The sequence below is a fragment of the Lagopus leucura genome, unplaced genomic scaffold (assembly GCF_019238085.1).
Source record: "Lagopus leucura isolate 7727_CA_CO unplaced genomic scaffold, USGS_WTPT01 Super-Scaffold_100029, whole genome shotgun sequence".
Lineage (NCBI taxonomy): Eukaryota > Metazoa > Chordata > Aves > Galliformes > Phasianidae > Lagopus > Lagopus leucura.
In genome coordinates, this window is record NW_024962280.1 from 4,808,416 (window position 1) to 4,832,337 (window position 23,922).

Sequence of the window (23,922 nt, forward strand, 5' to 3'; positions counted from 1 at the left end):
AGATGGGGAGAGAAATGTGAACCATGCCCTGGCAGAAGCACTCATGAGGTATTTTATTGTAAATTGTTTTTAAAAAAATAAAAATCTACAATTCAGTCCTGCATACCAGTGAGTTCAGAGAGACTGCAGAGTCTTGTCAAGATCATCTGGTCTTTTCCTCTTTTGCCTCTGAATTGCAGGTTCAATTAGAAATCCAGAATTCCAAGACCAACACATACAGATGTATTAACGGGGGGAAGAAAATCACGTGCCATAAAAACACCTAAGTAAAGTGTGACCCCACGTAATTCTTACCAAATTAATATTCAGGATTTGCACATGTTTAATTAAGCTCAGTGTTCACAACTACTTATTAATGAGCCCTTTGAAACACTCTAGACATTGCCCTTGTTTCCCTGTGGAGGAACGGAGACTCTGCTTGCAGAATTTCTGTGAATAGGTCTCGTTATTCTAAGAGGAAAGGACATGTTCTTTGACAAGTGTGCAAAGGGGAAAAAAAAAACAACAAAAAAAACTGTCTGTGAGTGGGAGTCCGGTTTTCTACCCTGTATCTCACTAAAAGACTGCAAGAAAGAATTCTTACATTACATTAACCACAAGTGACATGAGAATATTCTTTAAGTTCCTTCTGAAGTTTGCACCCAGGAGACTCTTGTTCATGCAGAAGTTATTTTTAAATTTTAAAAGAAAAGTCAGAGTGTAACTTCTGTTTCGCTCTCACAGTTCCTTTGTAATGTCTCCTCTTTCTATTGGATCCAGTGTTCTTATAGGCAAGCCATTTGTCTTATTTCTTTTTTTTTTTTTTCCCCCTTCTGAATGCAGTCCTAATTCACTTGTAATCAAATGAAATATTTCTTTGATGCTGAGGCCTATATAGGGCAGCTCTTCCCTCACCCCTGTGTAGTGTCAGTTCTGGAGAGACTCTCCGGTACACAGCAAAATATCTGAATCTCCATGGTGTTGCGAGGAGAAATGTCTGGTTTCCTTTAGATGCTGTTTCTACAGACTCTTGAATCAAGACTATTAATGGTGTTAGTATACGAACACTAAGCACCATATGGTAACACTCTCACTAATAAGGAGTCCTTATTTAGGACAGTCTGCCTCTAGAGACGAGTGTCATTACAGATGTTAGCTGGCTGTTAGGGTGCAGTACGCAGTAGAAGGTGATAGGAGGTGGAGGTGAAGGATCCATGTTAAGTGGGGCAGTGCCATCCCGACTGCTGAGGTAACGGCATTGATATGAGTTTTTAAGATGACATCTACCAACTGGCTAAGTCTGGAAAATACAGCCTTCTTTTTTCTCCAGAGACATCTTGTTGAGATTCAGTTGGGTTTGGTGTTTGCTCTATTTGTGTATGTTTTGTAGTCTACTGACAGAACCAAGAAGACTTGGACAAAGAAAACCAGATTCAGGCCTGGTTTAGTTAACAGTACATAGGGGTTTCCAAGCCCAGGGCTTTTCCTGATCTGCAGCACAATGTTGCTTCTGTATCCTGAACTGCCAGAGTTTAGAGCTGCAGCGTTGTTATTGGCAGTGATTAATGCATGAGCCAGAAAGAGCACCAGTTGATGTGCAGATCCTGTAATCAGCTACAGTCTAATCTCATCCATGCTTGTGTCATTTGGTGTAATTCCAGTCAACCAGATAGCTTTAGTCAGGGCGTTGCACAGTGTAAGGGAAATCAGGATCTGTCTCAGAGTGTATAGCTTTAATACTAGGCAAAGAAAAAAGAACAAAAACTGTAATGTGTCTAAGAGCTATGATGCACTCTGGGCACATAATGACAGAGTGTGACACTTTCAAGCTAAACCTTATTGTTGTAACAGACCTGAAGCTGCAGCCCCTGCATGAAGGAAAAACATCAAAAGCAACAGCTTGGAGTGACCTTGTTCTTTCTTTCTCTTTGGAAGAAGGCTTACATGACATAAAGACCTTGTGGTTTCGGTTGTCTGCTCACAGACAGGGCAGCTTCAAGTATTTTCCAGTTCCCAGAGAAGTGATGATGTGTATGTGTTAAAATGCATAGCAATGCACAGTGTGCAGCCCACAGGCTTAGCAGGGCCTGTGGTATGTGAAGCTCAGCAATGCAGAATTAGACTGAAGCATATCTTTTTATGCGTGGACTGAAAGGTGTTCCAATTACAAACTGCATTTAGTAGAATACAGCTAAATAAAAAGTGCCCACGTCATATATTGCAGCTAGATATATTCCTGAAGCACTTTAAACTAAAAAGCCTTTACAATTCTAAACAACCCATATGTCTGTCAAGGCTGTCATTGTGCTGCAGCAAGTAAAGGAAACAAAACTTAATTTGTAATGAAGTTTTCCTCTGCTGAAAGCACAAGTCTTCCCCGTTCTCCTTTAAGCCTCTGTTCACAATTGTAGCTCCCTCACTCTCAGACTCCTTATAAAATGCTTTGCATTTCTTTTTGAATCATGTCAAGTTAATTTTATGGCAAACAATCTGTTTCCTGAAAGACACAAAAGAAATATAATTATTGCTGGGTGAAGGGGAGTTAGAATAGACTGAGCACGATGCTGGTAATTGTTTTTGCGTACCGGTGCTGGGAAGATTCTCACCATCTGAGCAAAAGACGTCTAAAAAATGGAACTAATTATAAATGGGAAGCTTTTTAGTATACTTCTGAGATCAGAAGGAGAATCTTAGCACCAAAACAAAATATGTTACTCAGCAGATGACCTGATAACCAAACTGCTCCTTGGTTTACTGTGGCACTGTAAGAAATGTTCCCTTGATTGGCTTTTTCAAACTTGTTGAAGTGGCAAGGTGAGATTTAAGGATGTTTATTTTTGACCTCTTCCCACTCCTTTGGCAAATGTTGGTCTACTTCAGTTCAGATGTACCCATGCGCTGTGAGACACGTGCATCAAAATTTACAGAAGTACCTACTGTGCTTCCTTTGTTTTCCTTTTCCTCATGTAGAATAAGGGGTTTTGAACTCGTTTGTTTTGGTGCTTTGAAGGTACAATTGTTTTCAGTCACTTTCAGTGTAAGTGGCACTATAAGCAAGAGAGGCTGGCAAGAGCTGGTCCTCCTGCAAACGTTTCACAGCTGTAATCTAAAGTGCCTTGTGAAATTTTTCATTTGATAAAAATTAATAGATCCTACGAATGAAATCCATCACACCGTCAGATGTTGACATTAAATCTGGCATAAAAATATGTTTATCAGTGAAGCCATTTAAGCACTCATTGACTTGGGGCCAAATCTTGAGGCACTCGATCGATCTGTAGACTGGTATTTACTCAAGTAATCTTATTGAATGGGAATGAAAAGAGTGACCTAAGTTACAGCTCCAAGAACTATTTACAAAGATTTCCTTTCTTTATACCAATCCCCCAGCTACTCCTTGCAGCATGTGGGGAGGGAGTTCAGGCTCTGTGCAGGTCTTGAGGAGTACAGGTTTCTCCATTCCCCTCTTTCTGATCACACAGGTTTTTGTGTGAGGCAGTCCCATTACAGTGACTTCTCTACATATGTATGAGTCTGCAGCCTTGGAGTTTTGGTGAATGGAGAGCAATGATGATGGTAGATGACCTAAAATCAGTGGTTAGCAGGAGGAGCTGGAGTGTGTCTCATGCTTTTCTGATGGCTGAGACATAACACAATTATTTCCTTCTCGCTCCTCTTTGAGCTGTACCAAAGGTGACTAGGGTTCAGGCTCACAAAGCAGATCACTGCTGGCTGTGGGTCTTGTGTACGTGTAGCTACTGATGTCGTAGCTAGGGATGCCTGAAGCTGCAGTTTTGTGAGGAAAAACAGTGAACAGAAGTAAAGGCGTATATTTAATTGGAATGGTAAAAAGAAAATTCTCCTCTTGTTTGTCACAGGATAAAACCAAAATAACACTTTTCAAATCAATGGAGCTACTTCACAGTTATATCAACAACAGTGAAAACAGAGCTGAGCCTTGAGTTTTGGGGTTTTGTAGTTTCCTTATACAGGAAGAAAAAGTTAGAAAATGAGCGATTTTGTAAACACAATTTTAGTCTATCGACAGATGGGAAAATTGAGAACAGGTTGTAAAAGTATAAGCTAAGGCATTATTAATATTGTACTGTTACTGAGCCAACTCATGGAGGAACTAAAAAAAAACATCCTATTGGTTAAGTAATCATTACACATATGCTTTTGGAGATTAATACTTTGAATTTTCAAAGCTTTTATACGTGTCAGTTCTGCTAAAAGGATGAAACTGCAAAAACGCACTGGTAGCAAGTTGAAAGCGTTAATAGCAATGTCAGATACACTTTAAGGATAATCACAAAACTCCTTTATATCCAGTAGGCCTAGTAGTCTCAGATATGGAAATAAGACTTTTGACAACTAAAAAGGTTTGAAAAAGTGGGAAAAGGCCAAATATTGTTGCATAGTATTTTAAACTTTGAGTGCCTACATCACGCCTTGGTGTGACTGAGTATTTTTTGGTATATACATATGCTATGTTGGTGATGATCAGATCTTTAGAAGTGTTTGCTGGGTCTTCCTCTCTTTCTTATGATGCAACCTGCATTTCTAGACACCTTCCTTTCTCCTGAAGTTAAGATATATTAGTACTTAAAAAGATAAAAATTTTCTGCTACTTGAAATATCTTGATTAGATACAAACTTGAGTCCTCAGGCCATCTGCCTGGAAATTATGTTGAACTCATATTTTAGGTGTAATAGGGATTGAGTTTACTTACATCTGCGTGATTTAAACATCTATTTAATAGTAGATCATGCTTGATGACTGCTTTATGACAAGAAATGTAGACAGGAGAAATTATATTTTCTATCCATGAGTTCTTTCTTAGTTTTGGAACATCTTTATCATATGATGTTCACTGATGAACAGCTAAAGTCCTTAGTCATTAGTGAAAAAAGGGGAAAAGTACAGCTACTGGCCTACTTCAGTTCGAAGATATGTAATCTAAAATCAGGAAGCAAAAGATGATTTATTTTGAGTGAGATCAGATGAGGCCTTGGTTCGATTTTTGTCAGTTTTGTTAATGGGACTGGGTCCTTTGTGAGAGCCAGAAGGGTAAATCACCAGCGCGTCACAGGAACGTGCCCACGTGTGTTTGCTCAGATCATCAAGCTGTGTTTGTAGAGGTGAGAGAAATGAGAATATATTTAACTATACTACTAAATCTCAACAGTAACATAGCATTAAAAACCCAGGGTCAAATTTGGATGATTTGATTAATGATGTTTGGTGCCTCATACTCATAAAGCTGTGTCTGTTGTAGGAGGGCTGCCTGTGATTTAAATGAAAGCTAGGCTGAGGCTAGAAGCTTTTCAAAACCTTATGAAGTGACTCTTTGCTTTGCTGGCAAAATATTAATCTCAGAGGTTTGCTTCTGGATTTCAGGTTTCAACACCTGAAACCTGCAGTGTGTGACTTCTGATTTACATAGAAGACAAATCAGCCTCCCAAGAATTCTTCTTTCTGACTGTGCCTACCATTCTAGAAGGAAATTGGACTTTGTGACACTGGAGACCTAAGAACAGCATTGTTGTTTAATATATGGGATGCAGGAGTCTAAAAAGAAGACACTATATATCATATGTGGATGTGTCATCTTTGAGTTGTAATACTAACGTGAGAAATAGGAGCAGTTGCTGGTTCACTGAAACAAGGTGAAGAAGATAGATCACCTCAAGGTGACCCAGGGTCCCAGCATTAGAGTATTTATCTTTATTTTAATGTTTTCGCTTTTTCTTTTCTTGGTGTTCAGTAAGGGTCCCTTCACACCAGAGGAGGAACAAATGCTCACCCTGTTAGAACAATAGGCATCAAGAGCAGGAGTATCTTCTCAAAGATAAGTAGCATGTCTGCTGTATTTCGTTATATTCACATGATGTTTTTGAAATAATGTTTCAGTGATTAGTTAAGGTTCCTTGGATGTTGATTCCTGATAACATCTGGTTTGATTATTTAAGAAAAAAAGCACAAAACCTCAAAATGGCTTTTAATTCAAACAGACGCTTTCATTTTTCTCACTTGTAGATACCATTTTCCTTGAAATTTTAACCCCTTAATATTTCAACCCTACTTTAACTTTTACACCTGCTTCTACCTCAGTCATTGCAAGACTGCTCTGAGAGATGAGTACAGGCTGTTCAAAGAAGGTGGGCATTTTTTAAGACAAAGATTCCTTTGTCTTAAAGGAATCCTTTTCTTTCCCACAATGTCAGGAACTCTTCAGCTGTCCAGCACCTCTGACAGTCAAGCCATTTTTATGACATTTGAAGCCTAAGTTGCACTGCATTTTATATGCTTGCCAATAACCCATCACTTGTATTTCATATATACAACTGCATTGTTATATCTCCTTCTGTTCTGAAACTTAAGCTAAGATCATACAGTGAATATGTAACATAGCCAGGAGAAAGCATATGGGTCCTATCCTCAGCCTCCTAAGTTCGAGGCATGTGCATTTTATTTTTTGACTCAAGATTGTGCATGAAGATATGAATTTGGGAGCTAAGCAAGCTGACAATTTCTCTTCAAAGTCATCCTTGCTGCAATTCATTTTCAGTCTCCCTTGGACAGTTCCTAAAGACAGCTTTATTATGCAGCTCTCTTTCCCCTATTTTTGTATGTACCATTTTCTGTTTGTCATGTTTAGGGTACCTTCATTCCCTCTGTCTCACAGAAGCAGATTACATTAAGAGTGGAAGTCTCTTCTCTTTGTTTTTGGAATGTGATGCATGCAATCATTTGCCATTATTCTTAATCAACTTTTGTCTGTGTGGTCTGGTTGAATGTTGAAGAATCTGGTAAGACCCAAATGTTCACACAGCCATGGTTACAAGCTGGAGAAGGCTGGACTCGTATTAGCAAGTGACTTTATGTTGCCCTTGTGAGATATATTAGCTACCAGCTGCATTACAGCACCTTCCCTTCTATATGAATCCACAGGAAAAGATGTAGAAGCTGGAAAGGACTGGAAGATATCTTCAATCCTTTAATCCCCACAAGTAAAGGGAATGTATTAGAAATACCCCTGAGGCTAACCCTGACAAGTCACCCTCAACTGAAAGGTAGAATGCTTATGTGTAGCTGTGTTACGTTCAAGCTCCCACCCGTAGAAAAACCTGAGTGAGTCTGAAGCTGGCAGCCTTACACCTAGATTCTGTGAACTTCATCTGGATGTCCAGTTTAAAGCTCTTTAAGGTATTCAGTTACTGCAGTGGTGAGGATTAAGCTGATAACTTACTGGCTAGAAGGTTAAATCTGCTCCTCAGGATGAGAATGCCAAATTAATGATCGCTTTAGAAACGTATCTGACTTACCTTCCAGACATGCAGAGCTCTCCCTTACATCTGCATTCCTATTCCCTTCATGTCTGCTCCATTTCAGAGCCTCTCTTGCTCCCAGCAGTGCTTTCTTTAGGGGGATGGAAGGTGAAGGGCTGATCTCCCATTTTTCTAAACTGTAACAACCACACAGATTTCTATCTGGAAATCACATGCTGCAAAAGGCACCGTGCTGCACAGAACAGCTGCTTCCCTGCTCTGTCCTATCTCTCCATAGGTTCTGTTTCCCCAGATGGCCATTGCTTGAACCAAGCGGTGTGCAAAGGATGGATGCACCTACCTGAGTTTGGTATACTGTTACGTGAGGTGTGGGTAGGGGGCCATTCTTTCTGAAGATCCTTGTAGGTATAACAGACATTCTGCCTCTGCCAGCCCATCTCTGAGGCACTGGCTGGTACTGCTCCCCCAGTGCCACACAGCAGATGGGAGCAGCTGCCCTTGCTTCTGCAGCCATTGGAACGGTGATTAAAGATGAAACTGCATATTCCAAAGTCACATATGTTGTTCCAGAGAATAAATCAAGGTGTTGTTTGACTTAGTGCATGAAAATATTGTTTTGTTTCTGACCTTCTCAGTTGTGGGGAAGCATTCTGGGAAGGAGCCCTGGTAGTCATGCTGATTTGAGGGCTTGAAAAATGCATTGTGGTTCAGGCAGGTGCTGTCTTTGAAATATCTGCAGGCTGCAGGCCTTCTGGATTTCCTTAATGGCTGTGTTGGGTGCAGAGCACAAAACTGTTCTTCCTCTTGTACCAAATTCTCAGGAGTGGTATTTTCATTTTACTGTAAATGTGTCAACTGTTACAAAATAGTGATGAATATTTCCTGGGCTCAGTGTTAAACCAAACCCTCATCTTTTAAATCAATCCCTCATTGTTTCTTCTTTTGTCAGGGGAAAAAAAAAAAAGGACATTAAGAGAGCTTTAAGGCCCTTCACCTTCAGTCCTACAGTAACACTCAATGTTCAGCTAGATACTGAATTGCTGGGATATGATTTTGATTTCCTCACCAGAAAATAGCATGTAAAAGTCCTTGACAAAGACATATTTTCCAGCTGAGGAAGCCCGAAAGCCTTTATTACCAGCCTCTTTGCTCTGTTCTCTCCCTTCCTCTGCCTCATTGCCTCCTCTCTTCCTTCTTTCTGCCTTCTCTGCACCTATGATTAAGACTTTTGAATTCCTTACTTCCCTTTGGACTTCCACGTCCATCCACTTGTGCATCCCTGACCGCCTCTTCCAAGCACCTTCTGAGGGATGAGAAAGAGTCTGGTGCAGTGCAGGCACAGCAATCCCAGGGCAGGTCAGGAGAGCTGTTTTTCTTGCTCTTTTCTTTTTGTTGTGCACCCATCATTTGCTTCTTCTAATCAAGGTGCCATTTTCTGACTCCCAGTTTACTAAATAGAACAAAAAAAAAATCAGCTTCTCTTTGATGTATGTAGATTATGTGACTATGAAATACTGGTAGGTTGGAGAGGTGAGACCTTCATGTTTTATTCCTCCCTTCCTAGATTTAACTGTATGCAGGAGAGCCTTGCAAGGCTGCTGTAAAGTGAGACTTGCTCCAGTAACCTGGTAATCTACTGACACAGGCTGTTCCTTTGGAACCTTGTAAAAAAATTATGGACCAGCTTCCCTGGAAAACAGAACCAAGTAGCTCTGTGTTGTTGTTTTGACCGCAGTGTGTAACCTGCTGTTAGCCCTCAACGCCTCTGTTTACATCTGTGTGCCCTAGATTGATGTTTGCCTAATGAAATGCTGCTCGGGAAGATTTATGCACGTACATTATTAGAATAATTAGAGGCCTTTGAAAATCTCAGGTGAAATGTATAACAGGTCGGGGAAAAGAGAGGGAAGGAGCAGGATGAGAGGTGAGGGCTGCACCTACGGATGGGGTGGGTGGTGATGAGCTGCACCCTGAGAGCAGGGGCACGGCCGGGCTGGGGCAGAGCGTGTGTCCGGGGACCTTGTGCTGCTCACACGGATGGCTCCCCTGGGAAAGCGGGGAGTTTGGGGGCGGGGGAAACGCGAAAGGAAGGAGAGAAGGCTGCAGAGGCAGAGCGAGGTGAACAGTCTGCCCCCACACCTTGCTTTCTGCGGGGAAGGAGAAAAAAATAAACCAACAACCCAACCACTTCAAACCCCGAAGCCGACATCCAACCCCGCACAACGCGGGGTGAGCGCGGACAACTTTCCGCTGCGGCTGCTCGGGCGGCCGGGGCTGAGCGTCACGGTGACGTGCGGGGCACGGGCACACTCACACGCACAGCCACGCACACTGGCGGGCGCGGGGATCCCCGCAGAGCCCGCGGGGTGCGGTGCGTGTGTGCGTGTCCGTGTGTCCGTGCGGAGCCGGGGCGGGGAGAGCGGCGGGGAGCGGCTGCTGGGGGGGCTGCCGGATCGGATGGCTGTGGCCGGGAGAGCTCCGCCAGCCCGCGTGTGCTCGCTCCATGCGCCTTCCCTCTGTGCTTTCCTTTCTTCTTCCTTTTTTTTTTCCCTTCAAAATCTCCTTGGGAATTTTGCCTTTTTTTTTTTTTTTTTTTTTTTCCTTTTTTTTTTTTTTTTTCACCCCCCCCCCCCCTCTCGTTGCTGCCGAGGATACGTTCTGCTTGCCAAGTTTGTAGTGCCACCTCTCAGATTCCCCCACTCCCCGCTTTTTGGATCTATACAGTGCCCGTTTGTATGTAGGCAGACCGCGGTTTTTTTTGTTTTTTTTTTTTTTTTTGCCTCTTTTTTCAAGAAAATTGGAATTCTTTGGGAAGCAAATGGATACTGAGGAGGACGATGCTAAAAATCTCCTTTTGAATCTTTAAAAAGAGGGTTGCGAAGAAATTGCTTAAATTCAGCCATCAATTTAGCTTCATATTAAGCACCTCGAAGTATTTATGATTGCAGAGCAGGTGCAAGCGAGGATTAGTAATAAGGTAAGGGAGCTTTTTCCATCTTTGAGGCAACAGTGTTTGCTCAGGGTTATCAGCAGCAGCTTTTTTTTTTTTTTTCCCCTTACAGTCTGAGCTGATTTATTTGCATTTTCGGTGCTGTTCTCCCGTCCTTCTGAGTCTTTTATAATACGCCTGCTTGCTTCTCATCACTAAGCATACATCCCTTTTCCCTTCCTGCTCTGTATTTGGGAGTTTCTTTGCCGTGCACACATTTTGGCTGTTATTTGGCAACTGTCTATAAAGTCACCGGTCTGCTGTTGAAAATGATTTCTCATCTTGCACTTTCTCCACCCAGCAGTCTGCCAGGAAAACTGCAGCACAAAAGCCCTTTTATTGCATAAAAAAAAAAAAAAAAAGTATTTAAAATCCCCCCCATGGAAAAGGGTCAGAGGTTAGGGGATAGCCATCAGATTTCCCCCTCTATTAAAAGCGAATGAATTCCCTTCTTGCCCCACCCCCTGGGGTTGGGCGCACAGGGATCCAGCCCCATCTCACAGGTTGGGGTCGGTGGGTTTTGGGGTGCTGAGCAAAGCCCTGATGGCTGGAGCAGCACCTGCACCGAGCTCCAAATGCTGCTGGGGGTGGTGAGATGCAGGGGGCAGGGATTCCTTCTGCGTGGTTGGAGAGGAGGGAAGGGTACCCTGCTTCATCCCACTCCCCTCTGAGATCTGGCAGGCTCCGTCAGCGTGCTTTACTAATTCTTGTTTTATCAGCTCTATTTAGTGATATAAATGGCACGAGCGAGGATATCAATTACCGGCTAACCGCAGTGATAGTCCGTGGTTTATGGGATTTAATGATTTCTCTTGTTTTGAAAAAGCTCTTGTGACGCCAGCAATAAAGAACTCCATAAATCATCTAAATGAATTGTGTTCCAGTAAAGGCAATTTTTGGTCTTTTCTTGCGTGTCTCCCCATCCTGGTAATTAATTGCACTACCGTTGCAGGCGTGTTTGTGGTAATAAAGGTTTCTGTAAAGGGACTTTCTAGATGTGGGTCCTGTGTTTACCAAACTCCTGCAGTGTGCCTTAGCTGTAGGCAACCACTGTCCTCTTGAAGTCGTGACGTGAGCGTGGTGCGGAACGTCCCTGCTCAGTGCTGTGCCACATGCCTCGTCCTCCGCACTGAAGGCAGTGAAAGCCCATTTAATGGACTGCTTCAGTGACTAAGGCTGAAAGCAGGAGGTAGTCACCACTTGGGCCTTCTGATTGCATGTTTTGATTTTATATAGTTGTTTTTTTTTTTAAATAAAAAAGCTTTTCTTGTTTTTCCTTTTTAAAATCCTGCTGATTCTATCATTAGCTAGTTAAATCCTCTTAAAATAAGCAGGAGCAGTAGACTTTAGTCCTTCAGCAGAGCATAGGTGCAGTATGTGAGAAATGCTGCTTTTTCATGCCTTCTGTTGCTTTATTTCCACCTTCTTCTTTATTCATGATGGTGTTTTTGATCCATTATTTACAGTCTGGATGTATTGAAAGGGCTGGAATAAAGTATTGCTGTTCCTTCAGGACAGAGAAACATACCATGAGGAAAGGGATCAAGTTGGACTGTTTTAGAGAATCGTTAAGCCACAGGGTTTACATTTACCTGAGTTATATTTCCACTGCCTTTACCAGTTGTTAAAATGAGCTGTTACTGGTGATAGATGTAACAGACATTTAAGTGTATGTATTTCATCCACTTCAGTCCACTACGTGCTCAGGTGGAGCTCCACTTAATGTTGCTGACAAATGGTTTACTGCACAAAAGCATTAATCAATAGTGGGAGAGGTGGAGGTTCAACTCCCCATACGATTAATTGGGCCGGTTGATGCCGAACACGATATAATTACAGAGATGTGCTGAGTCCTTCAAGTATTTATCATGTATCTTTTTTGGAAAATACCCACATGCAAAATCTGGTAAAACTGAGTTCGTTGTGGTTGCTGAGTAGGCATGCAAGTAAGGTTAATGGAACACAACTCTAACAAGATATTTCATGAAATGTATGTAGGTTTTAGTGCTCTTTGCTCCGAGAGCCTCTCGTTAGACTGACTTTCATTAACATGAAATATCTCAGAGATGCTGGGTTCCATCTTACTGTCCTTGCCCTCATTTCCATAGACAGTGAGAATTCATTGGTAAATATACTGGCAGTGACATTTCTGGCTGTGCAACTAGACAATTCAGACGTGGTGACTGTGATGCTAATGCTACTTATTTGAAGTTTGTCAGTAAAAACTGTTATCTCCATTAACTGGGAAGCATCAGAGTATTTCCTGTTGCATCATGAGTGCAACCACTGTCATCCCTCTTGGCTAAAAAACAGTTGGTTAATGAGGATGCATGTGGGTTTGGGGCTTTAACATTTTCTTCCTCTGAACATAAAGAACATTCAGAAAACTGATGACTCACTAGAAAGCATCTCCAAGTCCCTTTTTACTATTCATGTCAATGCATTTGAGCATAATCTGATTCTTGAATTGACAGGTCATTGAAGGAATTCCCTATTGATTTTTTTTTACTTGAGCTTTCTTACTGTGTAACAATGATAATTCCTTGTGCAACAGCGAGCTGCCGGTAATCACTTGGGTTTGTTGGCCAATGCAGAAGTTCATTGCTGGACAGAGAACGTTGCTCATTGAGGTGTACGGCAAATAAATATCCAACCATAATTTCTGGTAGAGGTACAATGCATTTCCTCTGTAGTTCCTTATATTAAATTAGCTTTTGGAGGTTTTTTTGTTGTTTTGTTTTGTTTTTTTCAGATAACAATCAGTGTTATAGAACTCCCATATTATACTCCATGGGAATCTATAATTTTGCAATGGGAGGGCAGAGATCCAATCTTTTGTGCATTAAAAAAAAAAAAAAAAATGTTGTACCCAAGTCCGTAGTTATTCGTACTACTGTTTGATCATGTTTCAACTTTTACTTTGAAATCTCATTGCACTTCTCGGTAGTGAGCAACTATCCATGCCTTAATTCTTACTGATTGGAAAAGTAGCTTTTGTGGGTGACTGATGGGAGGTTAAGTGGGGATCTGGCAGCAAGTGTAGAGAACCTGTGGCTCTTGCCCCTCAGTTCTGTCTGCAGCCACTAGATGGGTGTGAAACTTCTGCAAGAGTGACAAGTGGTTCCAAGGAATAATGAAAGGGAATGAACAAAATGTTTGAGGCCTATTTCTTTAAGATTACAGAAGGAAGCACGTAAGTCTTTGTGTTTTCAATGGCAACTCAAATTCAGTAAACAGTACAGGACATCAAACATACTGCTCGTGCAGTGGCTTAGAAGGTGAGGGGGCCGTTAGTCTGTGCATTAGTCTGTACTAATACATTTCCTCATGCAGCAGCCTAGTGAATTGTCTGTCTCAGTCACTTCATAGTGTTTCGATGCCCAGGGTAAGAGCAAAATCCTGGCATCCAGTGAGATGTCTCCTTGGCTCCATGTATCGTATATATGGTCCCGTGTCTGCGGAGACCATATATCGCCAGAAACCTACTGTGTATACATATGGTTAAGTCTGGTTGGTTTTTAGTCTTTTTCTTTTTTCTTTTTTTTTTTTTTTTTGTAAGTAGATTTTAAGATTTCATGAGAGACCGTTTTTAACTGTGGAAATGACCATATGTTTGGACATCAGATGCTAGATTGATTTCTGCAACTTTCTAGGAATTGGAATACCTGCACATGATTCTCAGCATGTGCTGAAGAAGCTTTTGGAAAGCCAGGAAAAAATTCTTGGAATGAATCCTTGATTGTGTCATTCTCTTCCCTAGCAGAGAGAGAGGGACTGTGTTTTGGGGGAGGTTTTCAGAGTTTATATTCTACAAGAAGAAAGTAGAAGGAATACATTAGCTACGTTGTCAATCAACTTTCTAACTTCATATAGGATGAGAGAGGAGAAACAATGGGAAAGCAAGCATTTATATTTATGCATTTTGGTAAAATAGTGTAAAAACAACTAGAAGATGTTTTCCAGAGCTTTAGTAACAGAACTGCAGTTAGCATAAAAGTTTCTAAGGACTGGGATAAATAAATACCAGATGTGCTTATTTATTTAGGATTTGATCCATTTCCTATTGAGGGGAACTTTATTATTCAGAGGACGGAAAAGGAGGGAGATTCTATTGTCCTTCCAAAGTAAATGGGAATCTTTCCATCCTGGCTGTCAGAAAACATAGCACAGAGGTTCTGAATTTAGAGTAGAAATGTTGTTAGTGCTTGTGCAGTTAGCTACCAGCACTCAAGTGTTGGTGAAAGTTCATTTGAAGGAAGTAGGAATATAATTAAAGGTATTAATTTTTGACTCCTGCCTTTTGTTTTGTTCAGCAGTTATTGAGAATCGGCTCATCTGTTGTTTTCAATAAAACATCACATCCAGCTGAGATATGTTTGACTTTCATATTTGTTAGGGGGAAAGTCTGGGAAAAATTGGAACGGCTCCAATTAGGCATATTTATTGAACAATTAAAATAAAAAGCAGATGAAGTTTTACTGAAAGATATAGCCGGCTAGCAAATTTATATTGCTGTAAAATGAAAATTAGATGTCACTGAATTATAGAAAAAGAGCTGAGTGCTAAAGTTTTATTGCTTATTGTTTGTATTCCAGGAGCAACCAGAGAGTTCAGCCAAAATCATCACCTGCTTGTGTGAGGCACTGTATGAATAAATAATACGCTTTGTGTTCCGAGGAGTTTTGACTTCACTCCACATGTGATTTACCAGTCGCGCTGAGTTCATGCGTTCGCTACATGTGAAAGTAACATAAATTCTGGGTGAAATGGAATGCAATGGGAAAGCGAAGTGGTCGGACAAATCAGCTCGGTCTGTTCAGTGAGATAAAAATTTGGAGGCAGTTTTTAATAGAATCCATTTGAGAGTTTTCCTTGTCTTTGATAGACTTGGATTTAAAAAAAATAAAAGTACATGTAGACATGTGGTATGCTCTGTGATAGTGCAAATACGTGAAATAAGTTCTGCATGCTCTGATTCCAGCTTCAAAGTAAATAGATTCCACAAATGTTACTGGAGTTAATGTGTGCAACAAATATATGTGAAGCTAGTACATATAAAGGAAAAGCATTTCTTTTAATTAGGCAGTGAAATAGGCAATTTTTGTGCCGTTAAGTAATAAAAGATGCATAGTTAAAATTACTTTTTTTCATGCTATTTCAATTTCTTGTTTATAAAAACTTCTGAACATAAAAACATTGATTTTTAGCTTATGTTCAGTAGCCATTCACGTGACACATACCATTTGACATGTGAAGGCCTGACCAAAGTTGAACAAAATTTAATTGGAAACTTTAGTTTAAAGTGTCCATTGAAGAAAAGAGTCTTCACGTTCTATGGGACATTTACTGCAACTAACATTCAGGACTGAAGGAATTTTTGCAAAATGTAAAACCTAACAATTCATTGCCCTCCATTCACCTCCATCATGATCTACTCCTACGGACCCAACACTTTTGTAATGTTTTGGAATGCTTTTGTTGAGGTTGAAGTTGACTCTGACCATCATATTTTAGTATGGAATAAGTAGGAACAGGAACATGGCCTCAAGATAAATTTTGTAGCATTTGGAATCTTAACGATGTGTAACATCTTGAGAGAGCTGCAGCTTTCCTTTTTGACCATTTAGCAAGGTTTTGCATTGCCTGGATTCATGTTTTCATTGTCAGCAGAGAGAACAACTTTCAGTTCGTTCAAACCATAGGCAGTCTGCAGTGGTTGTTTGTCACTGACAGGTGCAAATGATGAGGAGAACTGATGTGATAGTTTGGCCTTTTTGGCCTTTGCTTTTCTCACACTAGTTCTTCACCCAGTTGTTGGGCCTGTAGCAATTATGCTGTGACAGTATTTTCCAGCATACTCTTACCTAAGATCTTAACTTCCACACGACCAAGAGAAGGAAATACTTGGGGCACTTTCAGTCTCATGCCTTTACTTGGCTCTTACATTAAAATATTTTCCAGTACTCAATCTATTTTGTTTTCCCATCCATAAATTGAACTACTACATTGGAATGCCGTGAGGATTAATGAATGCTTGGAAAGCTCACTGCAGATAGAAAAAAAATACAGTACTGCCTCTTCAGCTCATTATGTACAACGCTGCATAGTTCAGAAGTTATGGGAGTTGCATAGAGGATCTGGCAGAAGAAGCAAGAAAATATTGAACTTCCCATTAATGGGGCAGCCATGGGTCTCTCTTCATCTGCCATCCATTCTTTGTTCAGAGACTGGCAGTGCAATGAATGATCCCATTCTCGTGAGTGTTCTCCTTTGCAGTGGCCTTTGAAAATGAGGAGAGTTTCACATGGGGAAATCTTGTTGGACTCCTGATTGACATTGTTCAGCTTCTGCGAAATGTCAGCATTTAATTCTTTTCAAGTTTGTTTCTTCCGAAATAACAAAGTGTCCCTAAGTTTATGGGCCTGGCCATTCAGAAAGCTGAGGGTTTCTTGTAAAGAAACATTTAATATAAACTGAGATAGTATTTTTGAAGTCAGTCAGCATTTGTTATGAGAAATTAGAACTCAATTACATTATATATGATAACAAGATATTTAACATTTCATTTTTTCTTTCGGTATAAATAGATCTCAGTGGGAATTGTAATTTCTTATAATTTGTATGCAATATTTTGAATGTGTTTAAAAGTTTGGAATAATTAGGGAAATGTAAAGACAGCTTTGGCTGGACTTTATCACAGAACTGTGATGAAAACATCTGTGTTTCTGACTATTTCTTTGTATTTTATGTGAGGTCAACAAACCTGTCAGAAATTCCAGGTAGTAACAGTGATGCTAAAGCAGCTTACATTCAAAAAGCCAAGTGCAGCTTTGAGTGGAACTCGAAACTAGGAGAACACTGAGGATATGTCAACTCAACCAAAAAGTTGTAGCTGTTATTTGTGGCAGGCTGCTTGGTGTTTGGTTGATAATACAATTGAACTGCCATCTTGTGATTGCAGTCAGTCAGAAAATATTTGATGTTTTGAAAAATGCAAGATGATTCTTAAACCAGTGGGAAATGTGTAAACCCTAGCAACAAATCCAATCTTATGTTTGATCGTCTGTGACTAAGGCACCATGTGATAAGGACATACCGCTGACTGTGATGCTTACAGAGCTTCCTATCCAATGGTAATTTCAGTGTTAAAAAAAATCATAGATAGGCAAAGAAATATAGACTAACAGACCTCTGCATAATGCAGTTTCCATTATCAGGTCCCAAACTGAAGTGCAGGGAGCAAGAGCTGTGCAATAGAGAGCAGCGTTGGTGTCAGCGCCAGAGGGAGCCGCTTGCCCAGCTCTTGGCTCAGAGCAGCTCCAAGGCTGGAGAGAGCCAACAAAAGGGGACAAAATGGCAGTGAAATCACGATAAGCTGTTGAACACTTTCCACATGCAAAATAGTATTTTGAAGGTGAAGTTACGTGGGAGGTGGGAGTTGGTCTGTTTGCCGGTGTGATGTTTTGCTTATAATGAATAGTCTGAATTACATTCAAAGTCTAATTTAGCCCTTTTTTCTGGATTGCTATTGTAAGTGTTTTGCAATTTACAAAGTACTTATTATAAAAATCAATTACGATTCTCAGTTACAACTGTGACTTGGGACCCTCTACTTGCTGTAACAGTGTCAGTACATCTTATGTTCACATATTGGACCTTTACAGTTGTATTCTTTTTTCTTAGCAGTGCAATGTGTGGCAGGAATTCAGATAAGGCTAACTCTTCTTTTTCTTGAATGTCCACCTTTGTTTTCTCTAGTACTTCCATGTTTCATACAGGATAATATGCGTTCTCTGAGACTGCTCAGAGGTGTGGGATACAACAGTTCTGGACTTCATGGGTAAAAGTATTATTATTCATGTGTTTATATGCTGTTGAAGTTCCAGTGTTGCAATGTGAAATTAGAGCTGAGCTGGTGGGTTTTTTTTGTTCCCCTCCACCCACCCACTGTAGAAAAGCATCCCACACAGCACCTCTGGAAGCCTGGTGTAAAGCATTTGTAATCTGTGTGCTAGGACGGGTGAAAGATGAGTTAAGTAGTTAAGCAACTGCTTCTGCAAGTTGTCTGGGGTCACAGAAGTAGCCTCTGGCAGAGTGAGGAATTGAACCTAAACCTCTGAAGTTCTGGTTCACCTTATTCATAAGATATTCCTTCTTCTCTTCGCCTTACTGCCATAAAATGTGATCTCTGCATGCTAAAGATAATGCTTTTAAAACTAGATTTGTGTGTCCTACTACTGCAGTAGTAAAGCTCACTTATTTACAGGCACGTGTGTGCACATGTACGCACAAACAGATGCACAAATCCTTTCCTTAGACAGGGGCTCTGCTGATGAGGCAGGTGTAATAGTACTGAAATCAATTCATGAGCTGCAAAGTTATTATGTTATAGCACTGAAGTTTATTTGGTCTGCCTGCTTAACAGATGTCCAAGGCAGGTACCTGCTCACAGAGGTTGAAGAGACTGTGTGTGTATGGACGTGCACTCACATTTTTTAAGTATGTGTTTATATACACAAATAAATGCGACTCAGCATTCTGGCAGTTATACTGCTAGGTTTAAATGTCAAACCGGTTAGTTTTCAAGTTTCTCTGATGGGATGATAAAGGACAAAAGTGTTGCATTTCATCCTGGAACTTTTTACGTTCTTATGTGAATTGCAAATAGGTGTAACTGACAATTCAGTTAATTTGAGTTAGAAATCAGGAATCAGGACCTGTAGTTGTTTTGCTTGAAATGCTCCAGCTGTATGTCTGCACATTTTCTGACTGAGACAGGTGAATAGAGGGTCAGGGAATGCAGATGTGAGGAGGTGTTTGGGTCTCAGGGACATTTAGATGTTGAACTGGGGTACCGAAGTCTCTAAGTGAACTCCCATAGAGGGGCTTGGGTCAAAGCACAGAGGGGCCTGAGGCACCAGTTAAATCACTTATTAAAGTGACTTAAGAGAAGGTGATTGGTTCACCTTCTTTCCAGGATCTCCAATAATGTTGTTTGTGTGTCAGTGCAACTTTTTCTTGCTCCGGGGCAAAGTAATGGCCTTTGGTCAGGGAGGAATAGTTGATTTCAATAAACTTGCAGCCTCTTACCAAATTTCTAGAACAAAATCCCACTGAAACAAGAGAAAGATGCCTATAGAGAAATCACTACCAGAAAGCTGCAGTTATGACTTTCAAATATACTCCTGCACTCTGCAAGTTCAAAGATTGTCAGAAGTGGACTGAACAATCTAAAACATTTGAAAGACTTCTTAGTGGGTTTTTAACGGGGTTGGCTTCATCTTTCTGGTCTTTGATTCTGTTTATTATCTTTTTGTTTCAAAGACTAAACAAGAACAAACAATTTGTTGTGATTTAACTTGTTGTGTGGAGGACAGATGGATTGGAAGTTCGAATAAGAAGTCTCCAGTTTTGTATCAGGTCAAGTACAGTGTTTTCAAAGCACCATTTGAAACTGTCATATACATTGCACTTCCTCAAATGCTTTTGCAAATATGTTTTCCAAGTGAGGCTATTTATCCAAGAACCTTCTCTCAGTCAAGCATTCAGAAAACCATAGCTGTTGTTTGTATCTTGAAGGAGATTATTTATTACTAAGACAAAATGAGTCTGTGCTATCTCACTTCCCTGTGCAAGGTGATGTATCAAAACCTGGAGGATTGTGAAAAAATCAAAGCAGAGTAATTAGGCAGGAGAATGGCACTTGAAGTCCAATCTATGTAATTGTGAATTTAGAGAAACAGAGTGGCTTGGTGGAAAAACTCTGTGCTGTGGCAGAGTCTGGTTTTTGGTCATCTGGAAAGAGACGTTACAGTTTTCTAGGAGGTTCACCTGAATTCCATCAGGAGTCATCCTTGAAAGCCACAACCAAAAATAGGAGGTGCTGTTTAGCTCCACTGAGGTTTAGCCCTGAGCCCATTGAAGTCCTAGGAAAATTTCCCATTGATGTCAGTGTTCCCTGGATCCTGAAGCAATAGCTCTGGCAGTGTTGCGTTCTCTACTAAATAACGGCATTCTAATGAAAAATATTACAGCTGTCCATAGTGCTTCTGTAAAGAAACATTCTTTTTATTGCTTGCCTTTAAAGAGATCTCAAAAGAAATTACATGCTTGGTTATTTATCTGAAGCTCCATTTAAACTTCTTATCAACAACGCAGTAATGTAGCTCAGACATACTTTGTGAATGGGCAAAGTGCACAGAAAATGCTTAGGCTTTGCAATTATGTCCTCTGATGTGAATGAACACGGGCAATCACGTGACAGTTAAAGCATTTTGTTTAAGGGAGAAAAACAATTTGGAATGTGCCACATAGGTCATCAAATTGAACTTTGAGACTAGATGGTTTTTTTTCGGAAGACTGGATGATTTTATTGCTGTTAATAATATTTGTAGCTCTAGTATGCAAACCAAGATAAGAATAATCAAATCTCATGCTTCAGGGCATAAGCTAATCACCTGCTGGGTTTGGCATAATTGGTTAATGCATTATACTAGGAAAGGAGGTTCACTTTCTGTGAAAGTCTGTGTCCTGGCCATGCTCACTGAATGCATCCTGGATTTAAGAGGCCAGAGTTTCCTGATCCCTTTAGACAGCTCTTTTGTCCATAAAGTGATGTGTATTGAGGGCCATTTAACATTAATGTTATAATCTTATTTTTGGATTTCCTGATTTTAAGTTGTGTTAGTACGAGTTACTCCATTTCATATGTTAGAGATTATACACAGTGCATTAAGTGTTCCTTGCTTTTGCCTTTTGTTCAAAAGTAGAAAAGATTCCAAATCATGTAAGAAACAGGATTAGTGATAAACTGCTGAGTAGTGTATGTGCACACATGAATTCATATCTTAAATTACAAAGTAATCAATTTATCTGTCTGTCCTGGTATCTGGACATAGATAATGGCTGTACTACTTATATAAATAACAAAAAATGTTTACAATGCTTTGCAGGCCACAGATTAGATGAGTAATAAGTTGTAATAGGTTTTTGATTAACTCCCTGGCAGTAGGAGTTGGATTTACCTGATACAGAGTCTGTTTCTGGCAGTGGATTCACCAGAAACCACCTGCTGAAAATCAGTGATTCTGTAATTGAATCTCTGCTCATTTTAGTGAATGCGTTTTGTTTTCTTAGGCCCAGATTGTGGTGGATTCTGGCATGTGGATACGAAGCAAGGAAGCGTAAACATTTTTCCCTGCTGAGTCCATGCACTCTAGTGAACAAAAAGACCATTCCAAGCCCTGTTTAAAAAAAAAAAAAAAAAAAAAAGAATTATGCTTCTTAGCAAAGCAAATGTGATATGAGGCATTGAAACATCCAAGTCAGAGTTCTCCAACATGTGTAAAAAAACATTTGCAACACTCCCCTACCTTCTGTTGGTGAGTCGCAGTGTTTTTAGATTAATTTACGTAGAACCCTTTTTTTTATTTTACTATTATATTAAGGTTTTTGTGGACCATACAAAACCTGCATGTTTACAGCACAGTTTTCAAGCTGGGGAGCAGTATAGTATGGTATTGGGCTGGGATTTCACTCACAACATCAGTGGGAGCAGGGGCTGAGGCTGATGAGAGGTTTGGAACCTCCTTAATGCTGCAGCTCAGCTCGACCTGCAGAAAACCCATACCTTTCTCAGGCTAGAGGTCTGAGCTCAAACAAGCACAGGAGTGTTGTTAACTGTTCTGCTGCAGGTTTCTTTTTTTTTTTTCTCCTCTCCTATTTTTGTGTAAAATCCAAGATGTTGGCTCATACAGCCCAATACTCCTCTTAGGAGAAGAACAACAACGACAAAAAGCCATGTTTGTTATCTACGTGAAAGCCCTCAAATGTAGGCCTGGAGGAAAACGTAAAACCTCTAACGCAGCAGAAATATTTGTGGCAGAGTTTTTCTCCAGCTGAATACTTTTATTAAAACATTTTCGTAATTTCCACACAGTGGTAATCATTTTATTGCTTTCTCTTTATCTATACCTATTACTGTTCATAGTGTAGCTGCTCAGTTCTGATAACCTAATGGAAATGCATTCCAAGAGGAGCTCAAGATTTGAAGAATTTCATAAAATTCTCTGAATTTCCACTTCAAAGTATGCTGGCACAGTTTACTGTGGCTGTTATTAAGACATTTGTAATTTTACTGTTTTGATCTGAAAGCGCAGTTATTTCGTTTCCTGGTCATTTATATGTTTCTCTTCCAAAGGAATTGAGGCTTTTTGAAGTTATCAGTCCATAGTTAAGGATTTACAATTAGTTGGCCCATCACCATTGTGGCAAATATTGGTTTGTGGGATTTCACAGAACAACACTGTGAATGAAAAAAAAACAGTCTTGCAGAGACAGACCCAAATGCACAGGCAAGATTATGCTTGGTATTTCAGTGTGAGAATCTCTTATAAAGAATTTTTGTAAGGGAGACCAACTCAGCATAGGAATGTGTTTATCTGTAGACATGCTTGTGTTGGTTCTTCTCCTAATTTTGCCTTTATTCATTAAACCAATCCTTTAAGCAGGGACTTTACACTGAAGTTTACACAGGGACTGTACAGTTTTGTCCTCTCTATACGCAGCTGGCTCCCATGATCACAAAATGAGATACCTTAAATGTATATAGGTGATGAAAGCTTAGAATTCTCATGAGTCATCACTGATGTACTCGGTTGTGTCCAGGACTTTGTCTTGTCTTGAAACGAATTCATTGTGTGCATCTTCAAAGTCAAATAATTTAAAATCTAAATTATAAAACTTTTGTAGTCATTTCAAATGGAATTGCAATAGGAAAAGATCCTGCAAGGCGTCAAGAATCCTCAGTTCCTGTCCGTTCACTAAATATGAATGTTTGTACTATTTTACAGAAGACTGGTTAGATTTGCAAGATGTCTTTTTCAGGTGTCTATAGGATTCATTACTTATAAATATTTAAGGACTGCTTTAGCATAAGCATGTGCTTTAATAGAAGAACAAAGCTTACCGTGTGCAATTAGTCCCTTCCAAGTTGTAATCCCAGTTAGCTATGTGCCACATAAGGTCTAAATATTGAACAGCTAAACTCAATCTGAATTCTAATGTAAATAGCTATATTAGCTGTCCAGGAATAATCTGCTATTTGTTTCTCTCTTGCATATTTTCCTAACTTTTTTTTTTGTCCTGTGAACACTGTATACAAGCATCTGATTCTCTGGGTGCACATATAGAATTTAATCTCACTCCTTCTGGCTTGAAGTTCAATGTCCAAGTCAAAGCTTTGGAAGTTTTAGTAGCAGGTGGACTCTATAATGCATTTTAATGTGGTTTTTTCCTTTTTTTTTTCTTTTAATTTTGGCCTCACATGTATGTTACTGGATAGTTCAGATGAATGCCCACCCGTGTCCCACGGTTCTTGCATTACGGCGTCTTTCTCGCCTTGGAACAACAGGCAAACTCAGGGCACGCTACATTATGAGCCCTGAACAGGAAGGACAAGGGACTGTTCTTACGATTTCTACCAGGTTTTTCTTGCTTGTTGTACCTCTGCTTTTGTAGAGCTCGCTTTCTTTTTTCCTTTCTTCTTTTCTTAAAGCATCACATTCCTTCAGTTACTCAGTAGCTTTCTTAGCTGGTAAATCTTATTTTGTTAGAAGCCGCCTGCGATGTTTAATCCTTTTCCATTAAAATACTAAAATCTC